At 33.0% G+C, this 22,459-nt stretch overlaps 1 protein-coding gene across 1 annotated transcript in view; it reads right to left on the bottom strand.

Annotated features, from left to right (window-relative positions):
* Positions 1 to 21,521, bottom strand: part of LOC146530639 (neuroglobin-like) — a 68,063-nt gene extending 46,542 nt beyond the window's left edge. The window contains exons 1-2 of the mRNA XM_085199136.1: positions 21,422 to 21,521; positions 13,424 to 13,530 (exon numbers count right to left, since the gene is read on the bottom strand). The gene's annotated coding sequence lies outside the window, so the exon portion shown is untranslated. The remainder of the gene's footprint in view (positions 1 to 13,423; positions 13,531 to 21,421) is intronic.
* Positions 21,522 to 22,459: the final 938 nt, after the last annotated feature.

Below are 22,459 nucleotides of genomic sequence, written 5' to 3'. Positions count from 1 at the left end.
CAATTAATAAAATTATGTAATTTTTCATCATATTTCTCTTATAAGACGGTAAAAATATTTTTCCCATTAAGACTTTCCCCCAAAATCTTAGGGCATTCCATATTCAGTGGCGGAACTTAACGCCGCGCTTTACGTAGTTACAATGGCAAAGAAATGAATATACTTAATTTCCTAAAGTGAGCATCGATCCCACAACCTATCTCACTTAAGCCATGATTGGCCTCACTGTATATTTTTCCTTATATTAAAGTACTTTTATTGTATACTTTCACATTTTTATTATATGAGAGCTGATAGTGCTGACCTTCCGTACATATACTTGTATGATATATTAGAGTAGTGGTGTGCTAGTGGTAATAAAACAAATAACACTGAGCCCACGTCATCCTATGTGGATTACATATCATTTACTGCGTATTTCTAGAGAGATTATTATGAAAAATGTGTTATTGACATTTTTAAAGTGTTATTCCACACTTAAGAAAGAATAATACCTTTTTACACTTGGAAACCGTCCTAGCCTTCCTATCCTAGCCTGACCACTAAGCCATACGTTCTCATCAAGCTACGTTGTTACTTATGTGCATTATTTATGTTGTTAGCATCTCTGGGAGATTTTAAAATGAAAAATGTGTTTTTTGGCATACTGGTAAGACGAAGCTAGTTGTAGGTTCGATTGTTTTGTTTTGTTGCCACATCGAGGAAACGAAAATAATTCCTTTTTTCAAGTAGGAATAGAACCCACGGCTATGCCACTGTGCCACTATAGAATAGCGTCCAAATAATATATAATGAATTACATGATTGAAATACTGAAATTACGTGAATTACTCTCATAATGGATTTAATCATAGACCTTATCAACGTTATCAGCTGCGGTATAAGCTGAAAGCCGGCTTACTTATCTATTGATAAGACTATCTATATTTATTACATGAAAAAGTCCTTTGTAGAGACGATATTTGATTTTGCGAACATATTTTTGGCGAATATATTTTGACGGTAATGGCACAGCGCTTGACTGTACATGTGGCGGTTGTAGATTTGGGTCTTATTTGGGGGAATGAATTATTATTTCCTTTGCTTTGGTAAGATGTCACAGTGCGGCGTTGAGTCCCGCCACTCAACTTATAAAATTTGGTGGTAAGGTGGAACAGTCTTAGACACAGGATCTAAGTTTAAAAAAGATAATTGGGCACTCCGTCCCTACCCTACATACCAGTGGAAAATAAAATAATAATTTTCCTAAATGAACAACTAGTTAATAAATGTGAAAGTTTGTGAAGACGGTTGTTTGTTCTATTTTCACGTATTACGTGAACTACGGAACGGATAAGCTATATTACTATGTAGCTTATACATAATTTGGCCATTTCTTTTTATATTCACGCTATATTCCGCTAGTGTTAAGATACTCCATTCCCTACTTTTCGCCAAATTTTTGGAGGTATTGTGTGTTGAATGGCGAAACTCTGCGCCGCGCTGCATTAGTACCAAAACCAAACCAAAATATTTATAAAAAATAATTAATTCCCTCCACTGGGAATCGAATCCACAATCGCCAAATTTCGGCCTCATATAATAAAGAATAAATAAGCGGGCGAAGCCGCAATTGGGTAGCTAGTAACTAACAGTATAACAAATTAACCAAAGCACTTGTAATCGCGTAAACAGTTGTTTACGGGCGCTCGTTCCGTTTGAATACAGTGTGGCTTAGATATAAATAATTTATGAAATTCACCAAATATATGAGTGGAATGTAGGATTTGAGGGTGTTGTGAATATTTTTGTATATTTACTTTTGTTTTCACTTATATTTTCTTTTGTCACTAATAGTAACCCCCAGGTTCCTTCTGTCTGCAGAGTATGTGCGAAATACAGACTGAAGCTAAAAAAAATGAGTTACGTAATAGAACGCCGTAAATTGTATTACCAATTTTCGAAACCAATAATTAAAATATTTTTAAGCATATATTATCCAAATTTAGGGTACAGCTAAATGTGGATAAACCCACAGCCATCAAGAATATAATCAAGCTCTGTCTTATATAAAGCTTAACGCTATAGCTTTCATATAGTAACAAGCTTTTGCCTGCAGTTTTACCTCCATTTTAAAATAACAATAATTGAGACTTATGTATGACACGTGACACAAAGTAAGTACATGAGGTCATTAAGACCGCAGGTGCAATTAACTTAGTGTAATTGTCTACAGTCTTCCTTGATAAATGATCTATACAACACAAAAACAAACCAGCACTTCTTGAGATAAATAGGTTCAACCAACTAAAATCTTCAGTTTTATAATGTTCATATAAATTTACATTTAAAATATAAAAAATTGACTTGTTTATTTATACTGTATAGAATAGAGTTTGTTTTTATTTTATTCAGTTTAGATTCCAACGTAAAAGCTAACATAAATCCCACCATATTTTGTTATGACAATAACTGTTCAATTTCGATATAGTTTACAACTTGAGATATTTCGAACGTTCATTATTTATTCTTTTTACTGTGTTTTTAGAGGAATTTATTTTTATGGCTTCTCTTTTTGTATTAGTGTTAATTAAAAAATTAAGTTGTTTGAATATATAAACATAGGTTCACGCCGTATCTGGTTTATCGCAGGGTAGGCAGAGGGAACCTAGCGTTAAGACACTCTGTTCCCTACATACCAACCACTTTTTGAGATCGCGTTTTGTTTGGCGGATGTTCAATTTCACGTTTAGTCTCAATACCTCTGGGAAGGAACTAGGGAAATTAAAAAAACAATCTCCTGAGTTCAAATCGAACCCATTTTGTTTATAGTCAGGGGCTTTACCGCTGCGCCATGACGACCAGAAATATTAGCATTTTCAAAATTTTTAGTTTATTAAGTATTTTTGATAAAAAGTATTAATTTTTAACAACTGCTAAAAAATAGTATCTTTATATAAACTAGAATATAATTGAAGTCATATCAAATCGCTGGGTGTAAAACTTCATATTGACTTAGGTTCTGACCTTTGTGTAATCAAGAGACTGAAATAGTTTTGTAATTAAGAAATTTGTTAAAGTTTAATAATAGCAATGGCTGTCTATTTGTTTAAGTTGCTGATCCAATTTTGATGAAACTGACTGTAATAAATTTTAGGGTTCTCCAAAGAGTACATAGGGTTACAGATTGTTCTATTAACAGAACACATTAATTTTTCTATAGTAAAATGGAAAAAATATGTGTTCTGTTCATATTTTTTTTTGCTTCTCAAAACAAATGACGTACAAAAAAAACAAAAATATTTTTTTAATTCAAATCAACAGTTCCTGAGATTAGCACATTCAACCAAACAAATTGTTGAGCTTATCTAATATTATTTTAGATATACTCGTACATTCTTTAAGCGATAAAGGAACCCCCAATCTTCACATCTACTTAGGCACTCTGCAATTGCGCCACGATGGACTACTCTTGACGTCACACATCTGGAAGCACAGCGTAGGCGGGTTCAAATAAACAAACATTTATATTACAACAGTTTATATAACCAGAGGCGTACAGGTAGATTTATCTTCACAAAATACAGCTTACAAATTACTTTTAACTGAGATTTTCTATAAACGAATATGTGAATTTCATTTATATATTTTTTTAGCTTCACTATATATCCTGCATATGGAAGGGTAGCTTAGTGTTAAGACACTCCGTTCCCCACACAGCGTCCAATTTTCGTGATGGAACTCACTCAATACCTCGCTTTGTTTTGTTACAGGAGGAGTTATTGCTTAGTCATTTTAAACTCAACTGTCCTTAATTTTTTTTAACTTTCATGCGAGTGAACTTAGTGTTTAGACACTCAATTTTTGTTCCGCCCGAATTCGAGACATTTAATTGCGGAATTCAATGCGGCTCTATTTCTTATCAAACAAAATTAAGAAATGAAAATAATTTATTCCCTCATATGGGGACTGAACCCACGACCATCGCGCTTGGAGCTCCACATCTATAAGAAATTCAAATATATAAAGAATAAAAAATAGTCCAAAATTAAGTCTATCAGCACCATATAAAAAAGAATGGGAAAACTGAAGAACACAAAACAAAATTTTCCTTTGAAAAATACAATACAAAATATATTCTAGACGAGATTTTCATTTGCATGCAATTGAATACGGCCTCTATCTAATGTAATATACCTACGTAGGTGTTGACCTCGACATCGTTTTTTTTAAAATTTTCTTTTATTGTAATATTTTTAATATACGTATTTTGTCTGTATGTCCTTAAAATGAAAGAAGGAGGATGCCAGCCAATCATCAAAATTTAGGATATAACGCCAGTGGTCGAATTTACATAGAAAGTTGAGAAAGTGTTTTGTCACTAGGTACTCCCTGCATACCTCGTAACAAAGATACAAAAAAGCAGGTATTTAAATGTAAATCAAAAATATTAGAAATCCTCAATTTTAAGTGGGGAACAGAATTACTTTAATAGCAACGGAGAGTCTCTACATTACATTTAAAGATTCCCTCTGCCTACCCTGTATGTACAGCGTGAGGCAAAAAAAAAACAATTTCATGTACCCTTTACATTTTCCTCTAACCAAAAATAGAACTCACGACCCATGATTCAATAGACTTTAAATATATTATTTGCGCAATACATTAAGATAATCTAAAACAGTAAGCACCATTACAAACGGATTAACATTGCGCAAAACACGTTATTCTGAGAATACACGTACACTGTAACCTACTTAGTTATTATATTACTAGGTTTATTGGATGGTTTGATAGCTTTATATCTTGAATGGGATGTGAGTTCGAATCCAGTTTGAGGTAAGAGTTGCTGAGTCAAAATGTCGTTGTCATAGGTCCAAGTGGATATTAAGTTGAGTTCCACCACAACGCCTCCAGAAATCGGCGGAAAGTAGAGAACAGACAGTCGATTCTCAGGTTCCCTCTGTCTAGTCTTGGCTATGTCTAGCTTAGATTTTAAGCGCCTAAAGTAACTCTAGCCGCAGGTATAATGGCTTACGTCGAAATAATTAACGTGATTAATTATTAATTGGTTATTTTTGTTATTTCAAACAAACAAACTCATAAACTTCATATTTGAGCTTATAAGAGACTATTTTAATAGTACAATTTAATACTGTAAAAACCTAATTTTGCAACACAGTTATAAAATACCAGCCATAATATGTTATACGAAGTTAATTAAGAGAACCAGACGTCCGCGTTACTTTGATTTATGTGCAGCTTCTGTCTGTACCGAGTACAAATTAATACTAGTTTTTGCTGGTTTGTGGTAATTATAAAACACATTTTTTATTTTATAACTTAAAGGGTACACACAGCAGGGTAGGCAGAAGGAACCTAGTGTTAAGACATCCCGTTCCCTACTTTCCGCCGAATTCTGGAGGAATTGCGTGTTAAGTGGCGGAATTCTACGCCGCGCATTGCCTCGACACCAGAGCTAAAGAAATAAAAACAAATAAAAATTTTATTTCCTCGAGTGGGGAGTGACCCCACAACCACTCGCGTTTACAGTCACACCCTAAAAGTTGTGATCTTGCACCACGACTGCCCTCAAAAATCAATAGAATGATATAAAACACGTTTGAGAAAATAATTGTGGTTGAAATTTGGTGCTTCGTGTCCATACACAATCTCGGTCAGCCTGATGCCAGGTTTGGCAATGACAGTATGGATTGACGGCGTATCTCACGTTGAAATTTCAAAGATCGTTGAAATATCAACTGAAATTTTGACATGGAGTTAAGCTTCTGCTATAGCAATAACTTGAAAATTTTAGAAGTAATATTTAAAATTTTGATTTTTTTAACGTTATGTCGTCGTATTGTAAACGTGGTTGTGGGTTTTCGTTCGTTCTGGTAACAAGACAAAGCACGGCGTTCAGCTCTGCCACTCAACATTCAATGTCTCAGAAATCGTGAAAAGGTGCAGAGCGGAGTTATTTAAAGCTATGTTCTCTCGTCTAAGATAAAAATATAAAAATGTTCTCAGTTTTATATGACAATATTGTCAGTTTTACATGAAGCTACAATCAACTTGTTTCGTACGGAATCTTCGATCTGAAAACCCTCCAGTAAAATATTTGTACTGTAGATACTAAAATAATATCTATTCCGACCTCGTTGGAATGAAGCGATTGAATACTAATATTATACCTTTTTGCAAGGTTCGTGAAAGAAAATAAGAAGTTTGATAAGGCCAACTTGAAAAATATCTTCGATAGCTATGTATCGTTTTTGAATTCACCTCTAAGTAGTATTGGTTTCATCTAAAACTGAGAATATTACCATAAGTTCTTTGATTATACCTTTATTATTACATTTTTACATAGGGTATATAGAGAGAACGTGGCAAAATTGTGTTAAGACACTAGGGATAGAACGTGAAGCTAAATAAGTAAGTAAGTATATTTTATAAAAACATATTAAAATCTACGCTTATAATCCAAAGTAGGTTTGGACTTGGACAAAAGAATTATTTCAAATTTCTTTTGTCCACGTCCAATCATACTTTGGGGGGAACAAGGCTGGCCCGAATCCGTTTTACAATACAAATGTAACATTGAATATTGGTCTCGAAGCGGATTTTGTTACAGAAAGAAATTTAATGTATCAAAATTTCATATCGCTGTAATAACTGTGTTATCAATGAAATATATTCGAAGAAATTTTCGTATCTTTCTTTGGATAGTTGGTGGTTTCCCCTTAATATATATTCTCCGAGGAGTCCTTCTCATGCTCTCTATGTAACTTTTCTCCAGCATAGTTGGTGGTAGAGGTATAATTTAATTTTAAGCTTTAACCCTAGTGAGATAACCAGAGTAGATCATCCACCTCTTCATAGATATCGTCCGACAATTCCTCATGATTTCTCAAGTCTCTTCTGCCTCTCTTACCACTTACTCTCTCTTACTTGGTATCTGTATGTGAGATTAAACGTGATCGTTGTGTGTTCAAAACCCATTGAAGGGAGTATTAAATGTAAAATGGCGAAGCTTTTTAGGTTAAGGTAATTCAAAACTATCTAAATTTCTTTGAAGTGATTGAAAAGTGAAGTTCTATAATTATCGTCCTTAATTTTCGGATTCGACTAAATAATATTTTTAACTTTTCCAATAACTTTTTTCATTAAATTCCTTCTTAAACTTTCACCAAGCTACAGACATATTTTTAAATAAAAAAATATACATTTTCTTAAGCTTCATGCTGTATCCCGAATATAGCAGAGTAGGCAGAGGGAACCTGGCCTAGCCTAGTGTTAAAATATTGATCCCATTAAGACAGTTCTGTTCTCAACTCTCCCCTAATTATGAAGGCATGTTAAGTAGCGGAATTCAACACCGGGCTTTGTCTGGCTACCAAAGCAAAAGAAAATATATTAAATAAAAATTATTTAATATTTCACTTCCTCGAGTGGGAATCAAACTTACAACCTATCGCACTTACAGTCAACTTACTCTTGTACACCTGCGCAATGACTGACCTTAAAAATATATTGAACAAAGAATTTCGAAATTTTATTAGGCTATACATAGATCCCAGAACCAATTATCAAGATGGCGTGCATACCGTCCGGGCGAATTTAATTTTCGTTTACGTTATAACCTTCCATTTTCCATAAAATTTAGCTTTTCTGAATTCACAATTTTTTTGACTGAAATAATGTTTAATTGCCGTGAGATATGAAGTTAATTTTGAATTTTTGTCGAAATGATTTCTTTATAAATTCTTGAAGATGCTTGAACACTGTTGTTCTTATATTTTGTAAGTCTGTATTGTTTGTGATACACACTAAATATAATAATCATTTGCATTATCATTTGCCAAATCTCTTTGCTATTTATATAAATCGACGTATTTTCTTCTCAAGATAGCATGTCAGGGTTGTAATGTTAAAAAATATTAAAAGAAAAAAAAATTAAAATAAAAACGACATTTTTCCACTTTTATGTGGATGTTTTATCAGTAATAAATAATTTAAGGATCTGTCATTTGGTTAAATCACACCAAGATTATAATGCAAAAACAAAATAATAAAATCCGATTATAGGGACTCCTTAAAAGATAAATTTTCCACGCGACGTACATTTTACAGCACTGTGCGCCGCCCTAAGTCCTATCAGTGAATAAATCATAGCATACTCATCTACTTCTTTAGGTTAATCGGTGGCGATTATTTCAGATCTATATTTGCGAGAGAATTAAGCATTTAATTTGTGCTTTATATAGATTTAATTTAATAATTTGAGGTCGTTGTGGGGAAGTGGTAATTGTGGATTTAATTCCCGCTTGGGGAAATCAAATTTTGAATATTTTCCTTTCCCTGCTCTGAGAACGTGGTAGAGCGCGTCATTGAGTCTCATCACTCAAAACGCCCCCTGAATTCGACGAAAAGTGAAGAACAGACGTGTTTTAATAAGCAACGGAGAATCTTGACTAGATTTCTTGCTATGTGCGGGATACTCCATGAAGCCAAAAAAAGAATCGAACTTATAACCATTGAGTCAACAATCAGGCACTGTATCACGACATACAAGTACTTAAGCAATAATATATGCAACAAATAATGGATATAAAGCGACTCGGTCCGTTACTAATAAACCCCGTCTATTTCGTAAACGCTGTGTAATGACGTTAAACAAATTGAAACTGATCGTCTCGTCCCTGATTTTTTTTCCTTGTGGGATATTTATTCGTAGTAATGTTTGGATTCGATGTATTTAAACATTGGTTAGAATTATTTAAATGCAATTGGCAGCACGTGGCGTTCAGTTTCACCGCTCAACACTTAATGTCTTTAAATAGAAATCACGTATAAGGTCAGGGTAGGCAGATGGAACCTAGTGTTATAATAGTTCATTCCCCCGAGTGGAACAAAAAAGGATCGAACCCACAACCATCGTTTCACAGCCACACTCCCTACGCCACGGCGGCCCATCTTCATAGCGTGTTAAAAACGGATATTGGCTTGCATATGATAGTCTTGTCACTAGGTTCCCTCTGCTATCCCTGCAATGCAGGATACAGCCCGCAGAAGCAGCGTGAAGTCTTCACTCCTTCATATTTAATAAGCAGTAGCTATCACAAATCCATGCTTCATTCTACACAAAAGAACTCCTCGATCTCAGCTCAACATTTTAATCAAACACGTTAAAACTCATTATAGCAGCTAAAAGCTTTATTGTAGGCTTCATAAATAAAATCAATGTAAAATAAACCTTATTGTATAGGCGTAAGGTATAAATTATTTCATTAAAATTAATATATTGTAAGGGAGCCTTGAATGATAATATTATAATAGTAAACTGCTTCAAGAAATTGCCCATCCCTCCAAGGAATTTATCGTTCTTGAAGTTTTGATAGTGATTACTTGAGTAATTTTATTTTCTCTATATATATTTAGAGTGGAAACAAGGCGTGTCGGTGGAAATTTATCAGCTTTACGCTGTATTCCATACACAGCAGGGTAGGTAGAGGGAACCGGAGTCCGTAGAACTCCGTTCCCCACCGGATTAATATGGAAATTTATGGATCTCCATATTTTTTCATTATGTATATGTTAAAATGGTAGTGTATGTGTAGTATATACAATGGTTAAATGTAGTAATTAATTACTTTTATTTCTTCACTCTGGTGTTAAGAGAAAAGGCGGCGTTTACGTCCACCACTTAACGTCTCGAAAATTGGGAAAGAAATGTATACTCGATTCACAGGTTCTCTCTACCTACTCGGCTATAAAAAAAATCTTGCTATATGAGGAATACAGCGTGATATTATAAGTAAAATAAATAAAAAATAAGTAAATATTAACAAATATTAAAAGGGCAGAACTGAAATTTCATATATTTTTTGATATCCAAGCCCGACCTGTATTTGCAGGGTACCTTCAAGTTATATTACATCAACTTATCATCAGTTGTCAGGTGTCGTAAAGTATACCTACATTAACGACAGGGGTCAATTGCCTTTGCCAGGACCTAAAATAACTAGTAAAGATTGATTATATTGAATTTTGTTATATTATATACTTTTATAAATTCACGCTCTACCCCGCATGTAGAGGAAACCTAACTAACTACGTTCTCCACTTTTCGCCAAATATTCGAGACGTTGCAGGATTGGTTCCCCCGAGTACCGCTACGACGGCGTCAATCTCTTATTATATAGCTGTTCACAAATAGCACAGTTAAGACAGAACCTAAAACTTAAGACCACTCAACGACAATACGACTTCTACGACTTCTTGTTGAGTGGCGCAACTCAACGAAATTAAAATAATTAACCCCCCGAGAGGGAATCGAACCCATAAAACTGAAAAGCGAAATTTTAAACTTCATTAAAAACGATGTAATGCGAAAAATTTCAAACAAAAATGAAGTAATGTCGTAGTAAATTGTTCGCTGTACAGGGACAGACAGTTTGATATGAATAAATTTCCATAACGTCTTGACCGCACTAAATCATACTTAGCTCTTTTTGGTTTAACTTCATTTTCTTCAGTCCATTTATATCAGCTTAAAATATTTTTAATATTTAAATTTAATAACTATATAAAGAAGTTTAATAATAATTTTAATGAAATGAGGCTTTTCCACGCCCTAGCAAGGTAAAATGCAACGTTGAGTTTCGCAACTTCGGAATCACCTTCCAGATTCCTCGATAATATATTCTTGAAGTTCAACCGAGGCTACCTCATACGGTCTCTCTTACCTCCCAACTCTAAAATAATTATTAAAAAATCTTTTTCGATACAAAAGTGTTAAAAAGTGCTTAACACATATTTTGCATCAAATATAATATTTTTTTCTTTATATTTTGTACTAATGATATATTTTCAGTCACATCTCAAATATACATACGTAAGTATCTATTGGGGAACAGAACTGTCTTAATGGGAACGGAGTGTTTTAGCTCTAGGTTGTTAGGTTCCATCGGTGTACCTGGATATGTTCTGGATACAGCGGATTCAGCATCACTAAAAAAATATCTATTTGATCTTTGGAAAACCATCTTCAAAATCGATTGAAGAATAGAACAAATAATTATTTTATCTGTATTATACGAGGACCTATATAAGGGCATAGACAAGACAGTTTTTATTTTAAGCTTTTCACTTTATAAATCAAATTTATCAAGACAATTCTATTTACACTTTCCGCCCAGATGCCCGGCATAGCAAGTAAACATACAAACGTCCGTGACAGGATGAAACGAAATGTTAATATAACATTTTCATTTCCTCGCTCTAGTTACAAGACAAAGCGCAGCGTTGAGTTCCGCCACTCAACAAGCAATGAATAAAGAATTCGACGGAAAAGTGAAAAAGCGAAGTGACTAAACACAAGACTCTCAAGTTTAGTAGCGTGAAATTAAAATACATTCAAATATCATTATAATAATAGTTCATTTCAAAGAAATGCTAGAGAAATATTCTGTGAGGAAAACTAAGCTTTGCATCAAAAGGTGGGTATTGAAGCTCGAGCTATAAAACAAAAGAACAATATAAGGAGCGGCCTCATAATATACCTCTTGGGAGGAAATCATACAACTCTACTGAACGAGGTGCTCTAAATATTTTTCATGTAGATATGTTATCCTACGCTCTAGTAAGGTATACGGCGGCGTTTAGCTCCACACAACTCTCTTTGTAAGAATTTCAAACAGCTATAAAATTGCCTTGTAAAAGTTTCTAAGTTTAATTTACAAGTTTAAAGCATAGTAAGCAAGTCCCTGGATTTTTGTTATATCCCTCCAACTTAGTAAAGTAAAAATAATATTTGAGTAGTAGTAAACGTGGCTATTGTGGGTTCGATTCCCACTCAGTGGAATAAAATATTAAATATTTTCATTTCCTCGTTTTGATAACGAAAGCGCCGCTGACTTCCGCTACTAAGCACGCAATTTCTCGAGAATTCGACGGGAACTGGATAACGTAAGTATCTGAGTGTCTTAACCCTAGGTTTCCAAGTTCCATCTACCTCCTCTGATTTGTGCAGGGTACGACATGGAGCTAAAAAAGAATAATATTTTAAAACAGATTGAAGTAATTAAAACAGGTAATCTCAAACGAGATGTGAAACTCTCATATTCCGAAATTCGAAAGCATTGTGTAAAGTTTTTTGTTTGTAGCACTAACAGCGCTGACCCCAATATTTGGGAGCGACCTGAGGCAATTGTGTTACCTATGTTATAGTTAGGTTTAGACGTGAATTTAGTTATTTTTTTTGAAAAATCTAAAACTAGCAGTTTTTTTTAATTTCACTGTATGTTTGAAACGCCAATAAAATTTCAAATGATTTATATATTACTTCTTTCTTATTTTTAAAGTAAAATTTGTATTATACGTGCTGTAATATATTTATCATGTCATAAAGAAATCAATTAGTCAACCAGGCCATACACTACCATACTCTATCAGTTCATAATATCCTACAAAATTTACTGTTTCATTTTAAAGGACATACATATTTCGCGCCCGTTATCGCAAAATCAGGCCATTAAAAAAATCAATAAACCAAAATACTTATAGTTTCAGATGTTTTAGTGGAGACATTGCATACTACGCTATAAGCTCCGTGTTTACCTAAACAGATCAAAGGAAGGAATATAAGAAAGCTAATCCACGCTTTTTTCGCGTACAGAAAGGTAAGCCGAGATATCTCTCAGTTCTCTCCGTTCTCACTTTTCGCAATTTTCAAAATATTACCTTTTGAAGTAGTGGAGTTCAACAATGTTCTCTACCAGAGTGGGAACAAAAAATATCCATATACCACCAAGCATTGCGTACAGTCAGAACTGTCCTAAAGCGACTGACAAAATCACAATATGTACGTCAAATAAGTGGGAAAAACCCAAAACCCAACCAGAACTGTCTCTAAATAACGTACTAACTATTTGGACAAATACTAGACTAGTCGTCGCTCGCAATTCTGTTTGCGTGAACTTTAAGACTTCAAATGAAAAATGTGGTTTTCTCTCATTTCGTCTAGAATTTTGATAATTCCTATCTTAGTGTTCACCGGTACTCCCTGACTTAACTATATGACAAATTTCAAAAGTCCAGTAGTTTCGTTCTTGCTTTATATACAGACATTCATTTACGAATGAGTTTTATATATATGTTTAGTATTATGGATATATATATTTTATTAATATGCTTATATACAAGATATATATTGTATATAGATTTACAAGTGTAGGTAAACACAACAGTATATAAACATTGTTTTTTACACTAATTTAATTTTGCATCACTTTTTATTCCAATTTTTATCTACATTTTAAGAAAAAGAACTATATTTAAAATCAAACATTGAATTTCTTTGAAAGTTCACACCAAACATATATTAAATACACACTTATATACACAATTATCTATTTTATACGATTTCTAAGTAAAAACTTACCATTTTAACGTATTTTTCGTGTAAATTTCAGTAAAAATGAAGCACTGTAGCGACTCTACGGGGAGCGCGGCTAGACTGCCCGGGACAAGCTGATAATGTCAGAGAACCTGCAATGTAGATATAACACAAATATTTATAAGATAATAGGGTTGATAAAATTTATTATTTATTTATTATCATCATAATAATGAATTTAAAATGAAAGGAATTGTTTTAATAAGTATGGGCTCGATACCCACTGATGAAATATTTAATATGTTTATTTTATCGCTTTAACAAGCGTGACGTTAAGCACCGCCACTCAATACTCAATGCTACCCAATTTCAGCGGAAAATGTGGAACAGAAGTATCTTAACACTAGGTTCCCGCGTACTTTCTGATCTGTACGGGATACAGCGTGAAGGTTAAAAACAAGATTAAATCAACTAGGTTTCATCATAAACAAAAGTTTACTTTCAATTCATTTTACGAGCAATTAACTCCACCTCCGCTATTTATAAACTTGAATAGATAATAAAGTAGCCATGAATTACCTCACATTCACCACGTTCTATAATTAACATGTTGTTTAATTGATTTACGTTCGCTTCCTTCGGATTGTAAAAAATATAATTAATCAAGTTGTACTATTTGTGAGGCCAGTCGTGGTACAGGGGCACTAGTGTACGACTGTAAAGTCGACTGGTTGTAGGTTCGATCCCCACAGGAAATGAAATAATATTCCTAGCCACTTAAGTAAGATATTCTGTGATTTTTTCACATAAGCATTAACATGTCCTCACAGAGACAGCAAAGTTATTCATATGAAATACCAAAATCAATTCATTTGATTATCTATGACAGCCAGAATATATCTGTCCCTGTCACAATGTTTACGTGTTTATTCCCATCCTTGTCTCTCGCACTCAAATGTATGACGTAGGCGCGGAAAAGCCTTCACTGAAGGCTCTACAAGTTTTCTTATTATGATGGACAAATTGAAACAAAATGCCACTATTTGTATTATTACATACATACAGAGAGGCACAGCGACGACAAATGCGACGGTTGTTTAGGTTCGATTCGAGGGAATGAAATATTTTACTTTCCTCGCTTTGGTAATACCGGCTCGCTTCACCGGGGGGAATAAGTGTTAAGAAAGAAATAGGCATATTCATTTCTACGATCGGTTAAATATTATTTTAAAAATTGCCACAAACTGGTAAACTTAAGTTTTTAATAATAATGCAATTATTAGTTTATTCTTTCAAGAAATAAAATTGTTAAATGAAAAATAAAATATACCTACATTTAATGTGATACCTACATTTAATGTTAGTAAAAGATACAAAATTTCGAGTTTTGCTGTCTATTAATTAATATTCCTTTTAAGATTCACGATTCACGCTGTCTTGCATGTATACAGCCTATTTTCTATATTAAGTGGGAACCTAGTGTTACCCATTCTGTCTAAATTCGAGACATAGTTGAGTGGCGGAACCCAATATAAGACGTACAAGGAAAATCTTTAATAATTCTCTCAAATCTGAACAAAAACCAATTTTCAATTATCTCGTATGTTCTGAGCAAGGGTCACTTCCTGTTGGGAAGAGGGATGATACCGTCGTTTTAGTTACACAATTACATTTATTTAGTTATTTAGTAAAAGAAGCTATGTAATTGTGTTTTAGATAATATTATAAGATAAATGTATAGGATTTTTTGTGTGTTATATTGTTCTAGCAGTCGCCCGCAATTCTATATATTTAAAGACGTAAAATAAAAATACACTGTGGTCTAGTACATATATCTAAAATTCTAATTTAAACAATATTCAAAGTTTATCCATATTTTTTTATTGTAAAATTTATTTGAGCTTCTCGTTAAGCTTCTGGCTTAATTATGTAATAACTTTGACCCCAATCCTCGCTATCTTGAACGTAAATAAGTAAACGACAACAATGAATCTTTAATGGGCGAAGGTCTAACCATTTACTTTAAATGAAAATCGAATTTAGGAAACAAGAAACAAGAAAAATTACGATATCAAGGTGTAGGGTGTTTGTATCTCATTGTTATAATGACAGACTTGGTGGAACATAAGGAACGGAGTGTTTTAACCCTCAAATCCCAGGTTCCCTCTGCTTACGGAGTTATATGTGTGGAATACAGTGTGAATGTTACAATTTTTTTCCCCTACTACCTTATACTATTGTAGATATGTCCACACTATATACAGATAATACAACCTTTATAGAAGTTAGAAAGTGATTTTTCATGTCACCGTTTCATATTTCTTTATCAAAAAGCGTTTAGAGCAGCGTAACATGTAGGTATTATGAAACAAAAATTATGTAAAAAAAACTGACGCGTATATAATATGTCGACATAAACACGTAGTCGATGATTTTAATCATTTTGAAGTATAAAAAGCAACACAGTAAAAAAATCTGATGAAAACAAAAAAAATCAAAATTTTAAATAAATATTTCAGCTAACTTTTTTTTTCTAACACTAAGTATCTCGTAACATTAGATTTATTACAAGACGTTACAAATAAAAATATCTCTCAATTTTGACGCCCCAGAAATGTGTGCAATCTATCATTTACGTATCGCTATAATTCTTAACAGCTATATGTTTACCCACATAAAGCAGGGTAAACAGAGGAAACCTAGTGTCAAGACACTCCGTTTTCCATTTTCCACCCAAATAAAAACCCAAAAAAAAAAACACTGCGTGAGTAGCGTAACTGAATGCCGCTCTTTGTCTATGACATTTGTACTTATATCTGTTATGAAAATTAAAGCTGACTCCGTAAAATCTAGAAATTGGATAGACAGATTACTTATGCTGTTTCAGAGCTACAATTTAAATTTCTTCACGCTTTTTACCACAAAGCTACCTACAGGGGATACCTAGTCAAAACACTCTTTTCCGCCTTTTCTGTCTAATTTTAGAGACATTCCGCGTTAAATGAACGTTACACTTAACAACGCGGTTAACTTAGCAAGGAATTCAAAAATAATTCACTCTCTCGACTGGAAATCGAACCTACAATTGTCGCGTTGATATTGAAATGCTTACCGTTGCGCCACGACTGCCCTTATCCTAAATGTCTAAATAACAAATCAGTACAAAAATGCATAGAAAACCAGCACAATCATTAAATAGACCAAATTTAAATTCAAAAGAGATTTTGACCTAAATAAATATCTTCACACAAACAAATATTGCAAGAGTTGTTTTCGCGCCCGTCCGTCTGTCATTGCCGTCAAAACAAAATGGAAGCGATTTCGAATGAAATCTTTAGAGCTACTATTATATTTCAATGTATGCAAATTACTTGAATTTCCATGAAATAGGTTATTTATAATATAGTGTATGAAGTATAAATGTAAGAATTAATTTTCAGTTTACTATAACTAGATGAGGCCGTCATTTCCTCGCTCTGGTAACGAGGCAGACCGCAGCGTTAAGTTCCGTCTCTCAACACACAACACTTTCAGAATTTGAAGAAGAGTAGGGTTCAGAAGTGTTAGTGGGAACAGTGTCTTAACACTAGGTTCCCAGGTTCCTCCAGGCCTACCTGTCTATGTGCGTGATACAGCGTGCCTATTCTATGAAATGAAATGGATTGGCAGGCGACGATTTTAAGTTCGATAAACATCGACCGAAGTAAAATTATTTTAGAGTTCTGTACCATTATGTATAAAAACGGAAAAAAATCACGTTTGTTATATGGGAGCCCCCTTAACTATCCTATTGTATTCTGCTTTTTAGTATTTGGGCAATAGAAAAATTGAAAAACAGACAGCAGAATCTTAGTACTTACTAGGATCCTGTTTTAACCTTTGGGTACGGAATCCAAAAAAGACTGACAATAATTTCTCTCTACCTACAGTGCTATATGCGAGATAAAGCTAGTGCTAAAAAAGTACCTAATTTTTTCAAATACGTACCTGTTGGAAACATACCGTACTGAATATCTATTGAAATGATTCATTGTGATTTTAATGAATAGAAAGAATAATATGTTTTTGTTATGTTAATATACCTACGTATATTTTTCCCTTCTTTTTATATAAATTATTGAAGTGGTAACAACATGCCTATTGTATATATTTATTTGTTGTTATATACGTAAAATAAAAAAATTGCTTAGTGCTTTTTTCTCGCATAGAAGAGTAGAGAGAGAACAGAATGAAATTGAATGAAAATTAATTGTCTGTGGTACTCGATTTATGTATTTTTATATTGTTTTTTTTAAGTAGTTATTTTAATAAGAACAAACCTTTCATAGTCTCTGGACCTTGTGTGATTTTTTATAATAATTACAATACAACTATGATACAGAGATAGAGTGACACGTCCTCCGTTCTCCACTTAATTTTATTTTATTTTATTTAATAAATAATGAAACCTATAACCATCACGTTTTCAATTAGAGATCTGTCCTACTGCACCACAATTGTATACAGACTTAGCATTTTAGTCTATAAAATATAAAAAAAATATATTTAAAACTTTAAATACACAAGCAAACCCATCGGGAAAAGTATTACACAGGCATTGTCAACTAAAAATTATTTTTTATACAGCCCATAAAACTTCTTATAGCCTCTTTGAATGAAGGAACGTTCCTGAAACATTTGAACAAAGCGAAAAATGTAATGACGGTTTTTACGAGACTAAATTACGCTATATCTACAGTTGGGTTATGCCTTCTCAGTTTACAGTCCGCTTATAAAGTTGAATCTTTGTGTTTGATCTTCATTTATTCTTCTATAGATAACTCTTTAACTGAGTGACTGATGGACAACGCAAAAACAAAACTACTGGAGTTTAAATTTGACAAGTAGATTTGGGAAGTGTAAGAGAGGATTCCTACGGGAACGGGAAAAAACACATAAAAATGAACAAACGAAATTACGGGCAACTAGATCGGTCAATTAAGTTTTATTATTAATCTTGCAAATGAAATATGCAAATGAAATGTTCCATTTGTCATGTTGAAATTTTGTCTATATACCTAATAATATTCTGTACAACCGTCTGCTTCTTTCAGTTGCACACTGTATCACATATATAGCTGGAGAGGCAGGAAGAACCTAATGTTGTCAGCACTCCATTTTCCTGCATACGTAGAATTCGAGACACTGCGTGTGGAGTGGCGGAGCTGAACATCGCACTTTGTAACACATTCGTATAAAAAAGAAACATTGAATCTACGATGATATAAAGAAATCAATCTTAAATCTAATATATACATTTAAAAAACTTTTAAATATTACTAAAGTATAAAAACCAACAGTAGAAGTGTTTATTTTCCTAAATCGCTTGTGTATAAAAACTGCACACTGAAATATATCAAAATAAAAAAAGAACAATGAATCAATTATGATAGAAATAAATTATTCTTGAAGTCTAGATTAAATAAACTAGATTGATGATAAAAGATCTATTACCAACTATTAAATATATATTTAAAAATCCAAAGCAGAAGTGTTTATTTTTTTTTACTAAATCGTTGGTATTCGTGAATAAAAACAGCCCACTTTCCCTTCTACTCTATAGAGTAGCTCTATAGAGCATACCACATTTTTGACGTCATAGAAATGTTTAAGTATTTTAGATGATTCACGCATATATTTTTACTCATCAGATTGTTATTTTTGGGGCCAGTCATGGCGCAGATGGCGCAGAGGGTTACGGTGGCGTTGGGTTACGTTCAACTCAACCCGCAATGCTTCTAGAATTCAGCGGGAACGGAAGTGTCCTTACACTAGGTTTCCATGTTCTCTGCAAAATAAATAAAATCCTGCCATTCGGGATACGTCCCGGAGTATAACTAGAAGTTTTGGATGTAGTGGTATTTGTACCCACGCCACTTGGACAGTTTCCAGAAGGCGTGAATCCCGCTACGTTGAAAATTTTATTCGGTTTCTAAAAAAAACTTTACTTTTTTTTAATATTTGAATCTGCGATTTTAATATTCAAATCTACTACACCCCAACGGTGTTTCATAGTCAAATTTGAATTTTAATTGGAGAATGACATAATCATATGTACGGAAAACGAAAATTCCACAGAAAAAAATGTGTTATATTTACTCTTCATACAAAGGAATTGAATTAATTATAATTTTTAATCTGAGAACAAAGAAATAACAATGTATACAATTATAACTCAATTCCGAAGTTACCTACTTTAAGTACAAGAGTATTTAGACTTTAATTCTAGAACAAAAGTGATCTCGTTTTTGCAACGCTGGAAAATGCTTTTACGTACACCATCCGTGGGCAGGACAGATATACCCTACAGACGGATGGAACTGCGGGATTCATCAAAGCTCAGCCTGTACTTCCTACTAAATCCCAGCAGGAACCCTGTTCACCTATATGAAACGCGGCCGAATCGCGCGCATGCCGCTATAAAACTATAAGCTGAAACCGCTCTTGGTGGAAAACAGTGATGAACTCAATATTTATTAATTCTATTATATCTAATTTTGCTAAAAACCTTCTTTAAGAACCAAGTTTAAATTTTAAAAATGTATGTTTATGCTATCAATTAAATCAATAAAAAAATCTACCCAACTTAAGAATATAGAACTAAACTAAAGAAAATCCTTCTGAAAATGCACTTTCCATAATATTATAGTATTTCATATTTTTTATAGTAATATTTAATGTACCTTCAACCGAGCATACTCAACACTTAATAAATAAAGCTTTTAACGTTCGTGCTCGATGCTGTATGAAATTATCGAACGATATTTTTGCTCTAAAAAGGTGCTATTATATACTTAACAAGTTCACGCTTCTTCCCGCATAGTAGAGTAGGAAGAGAAACCTTATGTTAATATACTCAGGTCCCCATTTAATGACTTATTATCGAGATATTGCATGTTAAATGTTGGTACTCAACGGCGCGCTTTGTCTCCCAAATTGGGGAAATGGTAATAAATGAAATAAAATCGTTCTCTTAAGTAATTAACCCGACACGACTGTCTCTATTACATACTTAATTTCTTCGATCTAAATGCATTTTCACAATGAATGCAGATATAACTTAGAGATAGAGATGTATCTCTTTTTTGCAAACTGTTTTAATACGAATGTTTTAGTAGAGACTTATTTAAGGCTAGACCATGCTGGGATGCGAAATTTAACGCCGCGGCGTTAAATTTCTGAGATTATGATGATAAAAATGAAGAAATTCATCTAAATGCGAATTAAGAATATATCTCTCCATCTAGTCTAAACAAAAGACGAAACCTTAAACGCGTTACCAATTTGTTACTCTAAAATGTATTCGTAAGTACTTTAGTTGTTAACACTTTTGACATAACACTGAATGGTACGTAAATTTTAGAAAACATGTAAATTTTTGTCAATTTTACTATATTCGAGATATTCTCGAGGCCGTTGTGGCGCAGCACACGGAATGTGACTGTAAATATGACGGTTGTGGGCTCGATTCCCGTTTGGGCTAAGTAATTTCCCCATTCCATAGAGAGAAAAGGCGCTGATCTCAAAAATTGGGCGAAAAATGGGGAATAGAGTGTTTTGACACTAGTTTCCCGTTACGTACTTTGCTTATGCAGGATACAGCGTGAAGATAAAAATATAGATATTTGTATTTTTTTAGACTTATAACACTTTTACTTAAACCTTCTCAAATTGAAACATTACGTTTCTAAGTGCGTATTAGTATTCACTATAGAAGTCTAGTTTATTACTGAAATTTATTTGTTTAGTCGAAATTGGTCAAGATTACATTTAACTAGGAAGAAAAAAACAATTCATGAAATGAATAGAATTATTCATAAAGCTAAAATCTATAAAATCTACATAAAGAAACATGTATATATCAATTTATATCTAAATAAAAAAATATATTGCATATTCATTTAATTTTCGCACACTGCACTTATTTGCTATAATATTTCTACTATAATATAAAACTAGTATAGTATACAATAGTATAAAATACAAAAAAATCTTTGAACTTACATAAAAAAAACACAAATATATGTATTGTATGTGTATATACTATGTATATACCACTTCACTGTATCGAGCACACGTCCGCGCGGTCATACGCGGTCCCCGGACTGAAAGTAAAGTGTTTCACAGCGGGTTTAAGGCATGGGGTGTACTGAGTTATTTCATTTATTTATTTGTTTCTAATTTTCACACTGTATCCCACATATAACAGTTTAGGAAAACATTAGGAAAATCCCAGTCAAACCTTGGGTTGATGCGAAGTGAAAAAAGAGTTATTCATTTATTTTTTTATATCATGTATCATTTATTTTATATAATATGTAAGCAATATTTTTATATAATTTTACTTTTCTGAGCTCAGTGGGTTCAACTTTTATATTATTATTATGAAGCTCAAGAGTTTGTTCGGTTGAAGCCGATCTAAATATTATTCTTAATAGAAGAATAAATTATCTATACTTACTAGTGAAAAATAGTGAAAATTTAAGAATACGCAATAAAAACTGTTCAATTTTCTTTTAACTCGGTGCATCACCACTTTACAGCGATTGAGCGAGTGGAGGTGTAGAAGGAAAACTCATTCAGACGCGAGTATTTAGCATTTATCATACAATATAGTGCTAGCATTTCAAAAATGCATGCATTTATTTAAATTTGTAACGTTCTTCATACATTTTATAGCTGGAATAATGTTTCTTTGTATTCATAACTAGTATTTACCTGCGGCTTCGCTTTCGTGGAATGAATATAACTAAGAGTTGTGACAACACATGACGTATTAAGAGTGCTTGAATAACTTTGACTGCAGCTAAAGAGTTATATTGAAACAATTCACATATTTTTCTAATCAAACCACTAGTTTTTGAGGTGTGCGCGTTTAACCAAGCAAACTCTTTAGGTTTAAAATCAATATAAATAAAATATATATATTATATAATATATATCATATAATATATATCATATTTATATATATTATATGTATATAATTCATATATCCAATATTAAGCTTCGCGTGGTATTCCGGTTATAACAGGGTAGGCATTG

The sequence above is a fragment of the Heliconius melpomene genome, chromosome 16, assembly GCF_056956725.1.
Source record: "Heliconius melpomene rosina isolate 202511_hmr_F chromosome 16, ASM5695672v1, whole genome shotgun sequence".
NCBI classification, from domain to species: domain Eukaryota; kingdom Metazoa; phylum Arthropoda; class Insecta; order Lepidoptera; family Nymphalidae; genus Heliconius; species Heliconius melpomene.
Note: the sequence above shows the minus strand (reverse complement) of the source record. Positions and strands in the feature narration are given on the sequence as shown.